This window comes from Loxodonta africana, chromosome 20 (genome assembly GCF_030014295.1).
Source record: "Loxodonta africana isolate mLoxAfr1 chromosome 20, mLoxAfr1.hap2, whole genome shotgun sequence".
NCBI lineage: Eukaryota > Metazoa > Chordata > Mammalia > Proboscidea > Elephantidae > Loxodonta > Loxodonta africana.
In genome coordinates this window covers 6,894,087-6,904,007 of record NC_087361.1, presented here as the reverse complement: position 1 = coordinate 6,904,007, position 9,921 = coordinate 6,894,087, and positions in this window count along the sequence as shown.

Here is a 9,921-nt window from a genome sequence, read left to right as displayed (position 1 = left end):
ACTCCCAGTCAACGAACGAACACAGCCGGAGTACAAGAGCCAGACCATTTCTGTCCAATGTGAAACTCCTACGACAGATGATCTTTGCTCTGGGCTTCTATCTGCATCACTGCAGTGAGAGTTTCTTCCTAGCCAATGCTCCTTTCTTCCCTGTCCCTTCACAGGTGTCAGTGTTGTCTGAGGCTCTTCCTGGCTACTCTTGCTGCCTCCCCTCTTTATCTTTCATAGGCATTTTCCCCAGTAAATCTCTTATGCTTGCAATTCTTAATGTAACTTATACTTAAATTCTAAAGGAACAAAAACAATTCAATCATGTTGTGTAACAGGAGATAGAAGCATTACATTACTGGATAAAGCTTAGATTTTATTGAAATGAGTATATTGTAGTTAACCAACGACAGGAAGTGAAATGGGAAACTTCATATATCTAGTTCTCTTGCGATTTGGGACTATGACATTCTATCAAAGTAGTCTTGTGCCTTGCTTCCTTTATTTACAAAGCAATGATAACAGTGCAAAAATGCACCTACACAGAAGAATTAATGCCCACTCTTGTTCATTGTTTCCTCAATGAATTTTGTCTTCAGCATTCTGTAAGAATTTGGGAAAATAAGAAGCATTGATTGCTTGGATTCCTTCTTTGGTTCTAAAATTATTGGGATTGATTTCTGGCTTCATATGAGGTTAGCTGTGTGTGTGTGTGTGAGAGAGTGTATACCTGTGTTTGTGTATATGTGCATATGTATGTATGTTTTCTGGGTTTATAAAGGACAGTTTAAAAATATGAATGCCCTGTATTACCTATTCTTGACTTTTTCTGTCTATAATTGAAGGGGTAGCATATTTTAAAAAAATTATTGTCATTTCTTTGTGAAAGACAGTACTCTAACTATCCCAATGAGAGGAGTATACGTGCATTTAACATTATTCTTCTATGTAAAAACCCATCTCCAAAGTATGCACGCTGTTCACTGTTTTGCTGACGGGCACTCACACCTTCATGAAACTAAATGGAATTCTGATAGTTTAATGATGTCGTAAGACCTATTGAAAAATATGTGTGATACATAGTTCTAAAAGAAAAACTTATACTAACCTCTATTTTTTATTGCATTCAGAACTGAGATTATGTAAAATCTCATGAGATTTGAGAAAATCCCAAAGAATTTAAAGCAAAGATTTTCTTTTGTTTTGTTTTAGGTTAATTGTAGATTCACACGCACTTATAAGAAATAACGCAGAGAGTGCCCGTGTAGACTTTACCCAGTTCACTCCAATGATAACATTTTGCAGAACTCTGGTGCAATATCACAAGCAGGCCATAGGCATTGATACAGTGAACATAACAGACGTTTCATCAACACAAGCATCCCTCATGTTACCCTTTCATAGCCACATTCGCTTAACTCCCCCTCTCACACCACCTTTAACCCAAAAAAAAAAAAAAAATTTTTTTTTTTTAACCACTAATCTGTTCTCCATTTCTATAGTTTGCCACTTTAAGGTTGTTATATGAATGGAATTACACAGCCCGCAACCTGTTGGGATTGGCTTTTTTCATTTAGCACTGTTCTTTAGAGAGGAACCCCAGTTGCAGCATGTAACAATAACTGGGTCCTCTTTATTGCTGTGTAGTATGCCATGGTATAAATGTACCATAATACGCCTAAATTTTCTCCTGTTGAAGGACAACTGGGTTGCTTCTAGTTTTTAGCTATTACAAATACATCCGTTATAAACATTTGTTACCAGTTTTTGGGTAAACATAAATCTTCAATTCTCTGTGATAAATGTCCTGGAGTGTAACTGCTGGGTTGTGCAATAGTCGTATGCTTAGTTTTTTTTTTTTATTTTTTATTAACTTTTATTAAGCTTCAAGTGAACGTTTACAAATCCAATCAGTCTGTCACATATAAGTTTACATACATCTCACTCCCTACTCCCACTTGCTCTCCCCCTCTTGAGTCAGCCCTTTCAGTCTCTCCTTTCGTGACAATTTTGCCGGCTTCCCTCTCTCTCTATCCTCCCATCCACCCTCCAGACGAGAGTTGTCAACACAATCTCAAGTGTCCACCTGATATAATTAGCTCACTCTTCATCAGCGTCTCTCTCCCACCCGCTGACCAGTCCCTTTCATGTCTGATGAGTTGTCTTTGGGGATGGTTCCTGTCCTGTGCCAACAGAAGGTCTGGGGACCATGGCTGCCGGGATTCCTCTAGTCTCAGTCAGACCATTAAGTATGGTCTTTTTATGAGAATTTGGGGTCTGCATCCCACTGATCTCCTGCTCCCTCAGGGGTCCTCTGTTGTGTTCCCTGTCAGGGCAGTCATCGATTGTGGCCGGGCACCAACTAGTTCTTCTGGTCTCAGGATGATGTAGGTCTCTGGTTCATGTGGCCCTTTCTGTCTCTTGGGCTCTTAGTTGTCGTCTGGCCTTGGTGTTCTTCATTTTCCTTTGCTCCAGGTGGGTTGAGACCTGTATGCTTAGTTTTAAAAAGAACTTGTCAAACTGTTTACCAGAATAGTTGTGCTATTTTATGTGGAAATAGCAAAGTATAAGTGATCCCATTTATCAGCATCCTTGCCAGCATTTGGTAGTTTTGCTTATTTTATGTTTTAATTATTTGATACATGTATTGTTATATCTCATTGTGGTTTGAATTTACATCTTTCTTATGGCTAATGAGGTTGAACATCTTTTCAAGTGTTAATTTGCCATTTGTATATTGAATATTCTCTTCAGTGAAATATCTGTGTATGTGCTTTGCTCATTCTCCGAGAGTTTATTTTTACTGTTGAGTATGGAGTATTTATTTATTTAAATTATTTATTGAGTATTTTTTTTATCGAGAGTACTTTACATATATTAGTTACCACTCCTTTGCCTGATATGTGATTTAGAAATATTTTATCTCAATCTGTAGCTTGTCTTCTTTCTTTTGTTTATATTGTGATGCAATTTTTTTAAAATTGTGATTTAGGTGAAAGTTTACAGAGCAAATTAGCTTTTCATTAAACAGTTAATACACAAATTGTTTTGTGATGTTGATTGCCAACCCTGCAATATGTCAACACTTTCCCCTCTCCACCCCAGGTTCCCTGTTTCCATTCATCCAGTTTTCCAGTCCTTTCCTGCTTTCTTGTCTTTGCTTTTGGGCTGGTGTGCCCACTAGTCTTGTATACACGAATGAACTATGAAGCATGTTCCTCACGTGGGTTATTTTTGGCCCTATAGGCCTGTCTAACCTTTGGCTGAAGGGTGAACCTCAGGAGTGACTTCAGTACTCAGTTAAAAAAGTGTCCGGGAGCCATACTCTTGGGGTTTTCTCCAGTATCACTCAGACCAGAAAGTCTGGTCATTTTTCTGTGAATTTGAATTTTGGTCTACATTTTTCTCCCACTCTTCCAGGACCGTCTATTGTGATCCCTGTGAAAACAGTTGGTGGTGGTGACTGGGCACCATCTAGTTGTTCTGGGCTCAGTCTGATAGAGATTGTGGTAGCTGTGGTCCATTTGTGCCTTGGACTAATCCTTCTCTTGTGTCTTTGGTCTTCTTCATTCTCCTTTGCTCCAGCCGGGACGGGACAAGAAGATGTATCTTAGATGGGCACTCACAGGCTTTTAAGACCCCAGTTGCTACTCATCACAGTTGGATGTAGAAAATTTTCTTTATAGGCTATATTATGCCATTTGAGCAAGATGTCCTCCAAGACCATGGTCCCCAGCCCTCAGCCTAGTAGCTCGGTCTCTCAGGGCATTTAAATGTGTCTGTGAAGCTTCTATAAATTTGCCCTCGTCAAGTTGTGCTGACTTTCCCAGTATTGTGTACTATTTTGCCCTTCACCAAAGTTATCACTTATCCACTATCTAGTTAGTGTTTTTCCCTCCCCACCCCTCTCCTCCCTCACAAACATCAAAGATTGTTTCTTTCTGTGTGGAAACATTTTCATGTGTTTTTAAAGTAGTGGTCTCACACAGTATTTGTCCTTTTGTGATTAACTTACTTCACTTACCATAATGTCCTCCAGATTCATAGACCTTGTGAGATGTTTTGCAGATTCATCATCGTTCTTCTTTGTTGCTTAGTATTCCATTGTGTGTAAGTGCTGTAGTTTGCTTATCCATTCATCTGTTGATGGGCACTTAGGTTGTTTCCATCCTTTTCTACTGTGAACAATGCTGAAACTAATATAGGTGTGCATATGTTTGTTCAAGTGACGGCTCTTACTTCCTCTAGAAATATATTCCCAGGAGTGGGATTACTAGATTGTATCATACTTCTATTTCTAGATTATTAAGGAAGCACCACACTCTTTTCCAAAATTGTTGTACCGTTTTATCCCATCAGCAGAGTGTAAAAGTTCTAATCTTTCCACAACCTTTCCAACATTTATATTTTCTGGTTTTTATTAGTGCCGGTAATGTCGGGGTGAGATGGCATCTCACTGTAGTTTTGATTTGCATCTCTCTAATGCCTAATGGTCGTGAGCGTTTCTTCATGTGTTTGTTAGCCATCTGTACGTCTTTGGTGAAGTGTCTGTTCATATCCTTTGACAATTTTTTCATTGTTTTTTTGTTGTTGTTATTGAACTATTGAAGTTTTCTACAGATTTTAGATTAGATTCATGTCTGATATGCCATAGAAACTTTTTTCCCCAGTCTGTAGGTTCTCTTTTTACTCTTTTGATGAGCATAAGTGCTTAATTTTTAGGAGGTCTCATTTATCTAGCTCATCTTCTGCTGTTTGTGCATTTTTAGCTTTATTTAGTATTCTATTTATACCATATGTTAGGGCCCTTAGAGTTGTCCTTTTTTCTTCCATGATCTTTGTAGTTTTTGTTTTTATATTTCTGTCTTTGATCCACTTTGAGTTAGTTTTTATATATGGTGTGAGGTATGGGTCCTGTTGCATTTTTTTTTTTTTTATAGATGGACACCCAGTTTTGCTAGCACTGTTGGTTAAATAGATTGTTTTTTTCCCATTTAATGGACTTTGGTCCTTTGTCAAAGATCAGCTTCACATAGGCGGATGGATTTACATCTGGGTTCTTAATTCTGTTCCTTTGACCTATGTGTCTGTCGTTGCACCAATACCAGGCTGTTTTGGCTATAGTGGCTGTAGAGTAGGTTCCTAGATCCAGTAGTATGAGGATCCCTACTTTTTTTGTCTTCTTCAGTAGTGTTTCACTTATCTGGGGCCTCTTTCCTTTCTGCATAAAGTTGGTGATTGGTTTTTCCACCTTGTTAAAGAATGCTGTTGGAATTTGGAAGTAGGTTGCATTATATCTGTAGATGGCTTTGGGTAGTAGTGACATTTTCACAATGTTGAGTCTTCCTCTCTGTGAGTATGTATGTTTTTCCTTTAATGTAGGTCTTTTTCGGTTTCTTGCGGAAATGTTTTGTGGTTTTCTTTGTATTTCTGGTTAGATTTATTCCTAAGTGTTTTATCTTTTGGGGGAACTACTGTAAATAATATTGTTTTCCTGGTTTCCTTTTTGAAATTATCTTCTTTGGTGTAGAAGAATCCAGCTGATTTTTATATGTTGATCTTGTATCCTGCTTCTTTGTTGAATCCTTCTATTAGTTCTAGTGGCTTTATTGTGGATTCTATAGGGTTTCTTCATATAGGATCATATCATCTGTTAATTGGGAAAGTTTTACTTCTTCCTTACCAATTTGGATGCCTTTTGTTTTAGTTATCTAGTGCTGCAGTAACAGATATATCACAAGTGAATGGCTTTAACAAAGAGAAATTTATTTTTTCACACACTTCAGTAGGCTAAAAGTCCAAATTCAGGTCATCAGCTCCAGGGGAAGGCTTTCTCTCTCTGTTGGCTCTGGAGGAAGGTCCTTCTCAGGAATCTTCCTCTGGACTAAGGGCTCCTCCTTGAAGGAACCTCGGGTCCAAAAGATATGCTGTGCTCCCAGTCCTGCTTTCTTAGTGTTATGAGGTCCCCCATCTCTCTGCTCACTTCTCTCTTTTATATCCCAAAAGAAATTGGCTCAAGATACAATCCAATCTTGTAGATTGAGTCTTGCCTCATTAACAGAACTGCCACCTATTCCGCCTCATTAACATGATAGAGGCAGGATTTACAACACATAGGAAAATGACATCAGATGACAAAGTGTTGAACAATCTCACAATACTGGGAATCATGGCCTAGCCAAATTCATACACATATTTTTTGGGGACACAATTCAATCCATGATACCCTTTATTTCCTTTTCTTGCATTATTGTTTTAGGTAGGATTTCCAGGACAATGTTGAATACTAGTGGTGATAAAGGGCATCATTGTCTGGTTCCGTTCTCAAGGGGAATGCTTTCGGCATCTTTCTGTTGAGAATAATATTGGTTGTTAGTTTTGTATAAATGCTTTTTGTTATGTTGAGGAATTTGTCTTCAATTCCTATTTTGCTGAGAGTTTTTATCAAGAACGAATGCTGATGCCTTTTCTGCATCAATTGAGATGATCATGTGATTTTTTGTTTGTTTGATTTATTTATGTGATAGATTACATTGATTGGTTTTCTAATGTTGAACCATCCTTGTATACCTGGTATGAATCCCACTTGGTTGTCATGTATTATTTTTTTGCTATGCCGTTGAATTCTATTGGCTAGAATTTTGTTGAGAATTTTTGTGTGCGTATTCATGAAGGATACCAAAAACCGAAAACCAAACCCATTGCTGTCGAGATGGTTGTAACTCATAGCGATCCTATAGGACAGAGTAGAACTGCCCCATAATGTTTTCAAAGATCAGTTGGTGGATTTGAACTGTTGACCTTTTGGTCAGTAGCCAAGGTCTTAACCACTGTGCCACCAGGGCTACTCCTGTAGGACATTGGTCTGTAATTTTCTTTTTTTGCAGTGTCTTTGCCTGGCTTTGGTCTCAGGGTTAGGTTGGCTTCATATAATGAATTCGAGAGTATTCCTTTGCTATGCTCTGAAATAATTTGAGTAGATCATGAGTTTCTAGAAATTTGTCCATTTTCTCTTGGTTAGCAAATTTTTTTGGAGTACAGTTTTTTATAGTATTCTGTTATGACAGTTTTTATCCCAGTTGGTTCTGTTGCGATATCACCCATCTCATTCTTATTCAGGTTGTGTGATTCCTCTCTCCCTTTTCTTTTGTCAGTTTTACCAGTTGTTTGTCAATTTTGTTGATCCTTTGAAAAGCCAGCTTCTGGCCTGGTTGATTCTTTCTATTATTTTTCTATTCTCTATTTCATTTCTTTATGCTCTAATCTTTATTATTTTCTTTCTTCTGATGAATCTGAGCTTCTTTTGCTGTTTTCTTTCTATTTGTTTGTTATAGGGTTAAAGTTTTGATTTGGGTCCTTTCTTCTTCTTTGTTGTATATATTTGTTATAGATTGACATCTGAGCTGCTTTTGTTGTGTCCCAAAGGTTTTGGTAAGATGTGTTTTCATTTTTATTAGATTTTGGGAATTTTTTGATTTCTTCTATTACACAGTTGTTTTGAAGCAAAGTTTTACTCAGTTTTTATGTATTTGATTTTTTTTCCTTGTTATTCCTGTTATTGGTTTCTACTTTTAAGACATTTTGAACAGAGAAAATACTTTGTATTATTTCAATGTTTTGATTTTGTTAAAGCTGCTTTGTGGACTAAAATGTGGTCTATTCTAAAGAATGTTCCATGTGTATCGGAAAAGAATGTATACTTTGCTGCTGTTGGGTGGAGTGTTCTGTATATGGGTAGAGTGTTCTATATATGTCTATGGAGTCAAATTGTTGCTTGTGGCATTTAGATTCTCTGTTTTGTTGATCTGTCCTTCACTGATAGTGGTGTCGTGAATCCTCCTACTATTATTGTGGGGCTATTTCTCTTTTTAGTGTTGTTAGAGTTTGTTTTATGTATTTTGGAGCCTTCTCATTGGATGTGCATATATTTATTATGGTTAATGTCCCTGGGTGAATTGACACTTTAATCATTTTATATAGTTTCCTTCCTTAGCTTTTATGATGGATTTTGCTTTAAAATCTATTTTATCAGAGATTAATATTGCCATTCCTGCTGTTTTTGATTATTGTTTGCTTGATTTATTATTTATTTTCCATTCTCTGATTTATAATATATTTATGTCTTTGTGTCTAAGGTGTGTCTCTTGTAGACGGCATATTGATGGGTCCTGTTTTTTATCCATTCTCCATTCTCTGTCTCTTTACTAGTGCATTTAACCCATTTATAGTTAGTGTAATTATCAATAAGTATGAGTTTATTGCTGTCATTTTATTGTACTTTTTGTGGTGTTGATGGTTTCTTTGTTCAGCTTAATTTTCTGAGCTGAATTCCTTTGTGGATTTTTTTCTCTTCTTTCATTATTGTTTATTTTTGTGTTTACTGAGTCTTCATGCTTTTCTTCTTTTGATGGATGGGTTGGTTAAATTTCTTTGTGAATACCTTGAAATTTACCTTTATCTTTCTAACTTTAAAACAGTCTTATTTCTTGACATTCCCTTGTCTTCCTCTCCATACAAAAGTTCTATAGCTTCATCGTTTATTTTCTCTTTTTTATTTTGACGTCATTGTTTACATATTGTCATCTCTGGTCCCCCTCTTTTCAGTCTTTTAAAAACCTGTTGCCATTGAGTCGATTCCAACTCATAGTGACCCTATACGTCAGAGTAGAACTGTCCCATAGAGTTTCCAAGGAGAGCCTGGTGGATTTGAACTGCCAGCCTTTTGGTTAGCAGCTGTAGCACTTAACCCCTATGCCACCAGGGTTTTCTTCAGCCTTTTAGCTTTGGTTATTTTTGAGAATTTTTTTTTTTTTTTTTTTATCTTGGTTGGTGTTTGGGAGGTCTGTCCTGTGTCTGAATTTCAGATTGTTGGCTGATGTTATTTGTTGGTTCTCTACCTGAAGGACTCCCTTTAACGTTTATTCTAAGTTTGGCCTGGTTTTTTCAAATTCCCTTAATTTCTGTTTATCTTGAATTGTCCTAATTTCTCCATCCTGTTTGAGAGACAATCTTGCTCTCTATATAATTCTTGGCAGGTAATTTTTTTCTTTCAAGGTTTTACATATGTCATCCCATTGCCTTTTGCCTGCATGTTTACTGCCAAGTAATCAGAGCTTAGTCTTACTGGTTCCCCTTTGTAGGTGACTTTCTGTTTTTCCCTAGCTGCTTTCAGGATTCTTTGTCTTTGGTTCTTGGCAGGTTTGATTATGATATGTCTTGGTGACTTTCTTTTGGAGTCTATCCTCTATGGGGTGTGTTGAGCTCCTTGGATGGATATTTTCTCATTTTTCATGATCTTAGGGAAGTTTTCTGCCAAGACTTTTTTGACAATTCTGGGTTTTCCATTGCCCTCCCTCCCCTCTCCCCATTCTGGAACCCTGATCATATGCAAGCTTTTCCTCTTGATAGTGTCCCACATAATTTTTAGGCTTCCTCATTTTTTTTCTGATTTTTCCTCAAATAAATTGATGTCTAGGAATTTGTCTCCAATTGCACTTGTTCTGTCTTCCTTTGTTTCAATTCTGCTTCTATGTTCTCTTATTTAGTTGTCTATTTCTGAGATTTTATTGTTAATCTTTTGGATTTCTAGTTGCTGTTTTTGTATGGTTTCTAGTTCTCTATTTATTTTGTCATTTTGGTCTACTATTGTTTTCCTGAATTCTATTGAGTTGTCTGTGCTTTTCCTGATTTCGTCTGTTTTCCTTGATTTTTCTATGATTTCCTTGGTGTTGTCTGTGTTTTCCTTGATCTCTTTCTTAATTTCTTGAAGAAAGCCCTGTATATTAATCTTTTGAATTCTTTATCGGGTAGTTCCATTGCCATTTTTTCCTCTGGAAGATTTTCTGGTTCTTTGTTTTGGTCACTTGCTGGCTTCATCTTGCCCTGCTTCTTTATGTGATTTGATATTCTCTGTTGTCTCCAAGGCATCAAGAA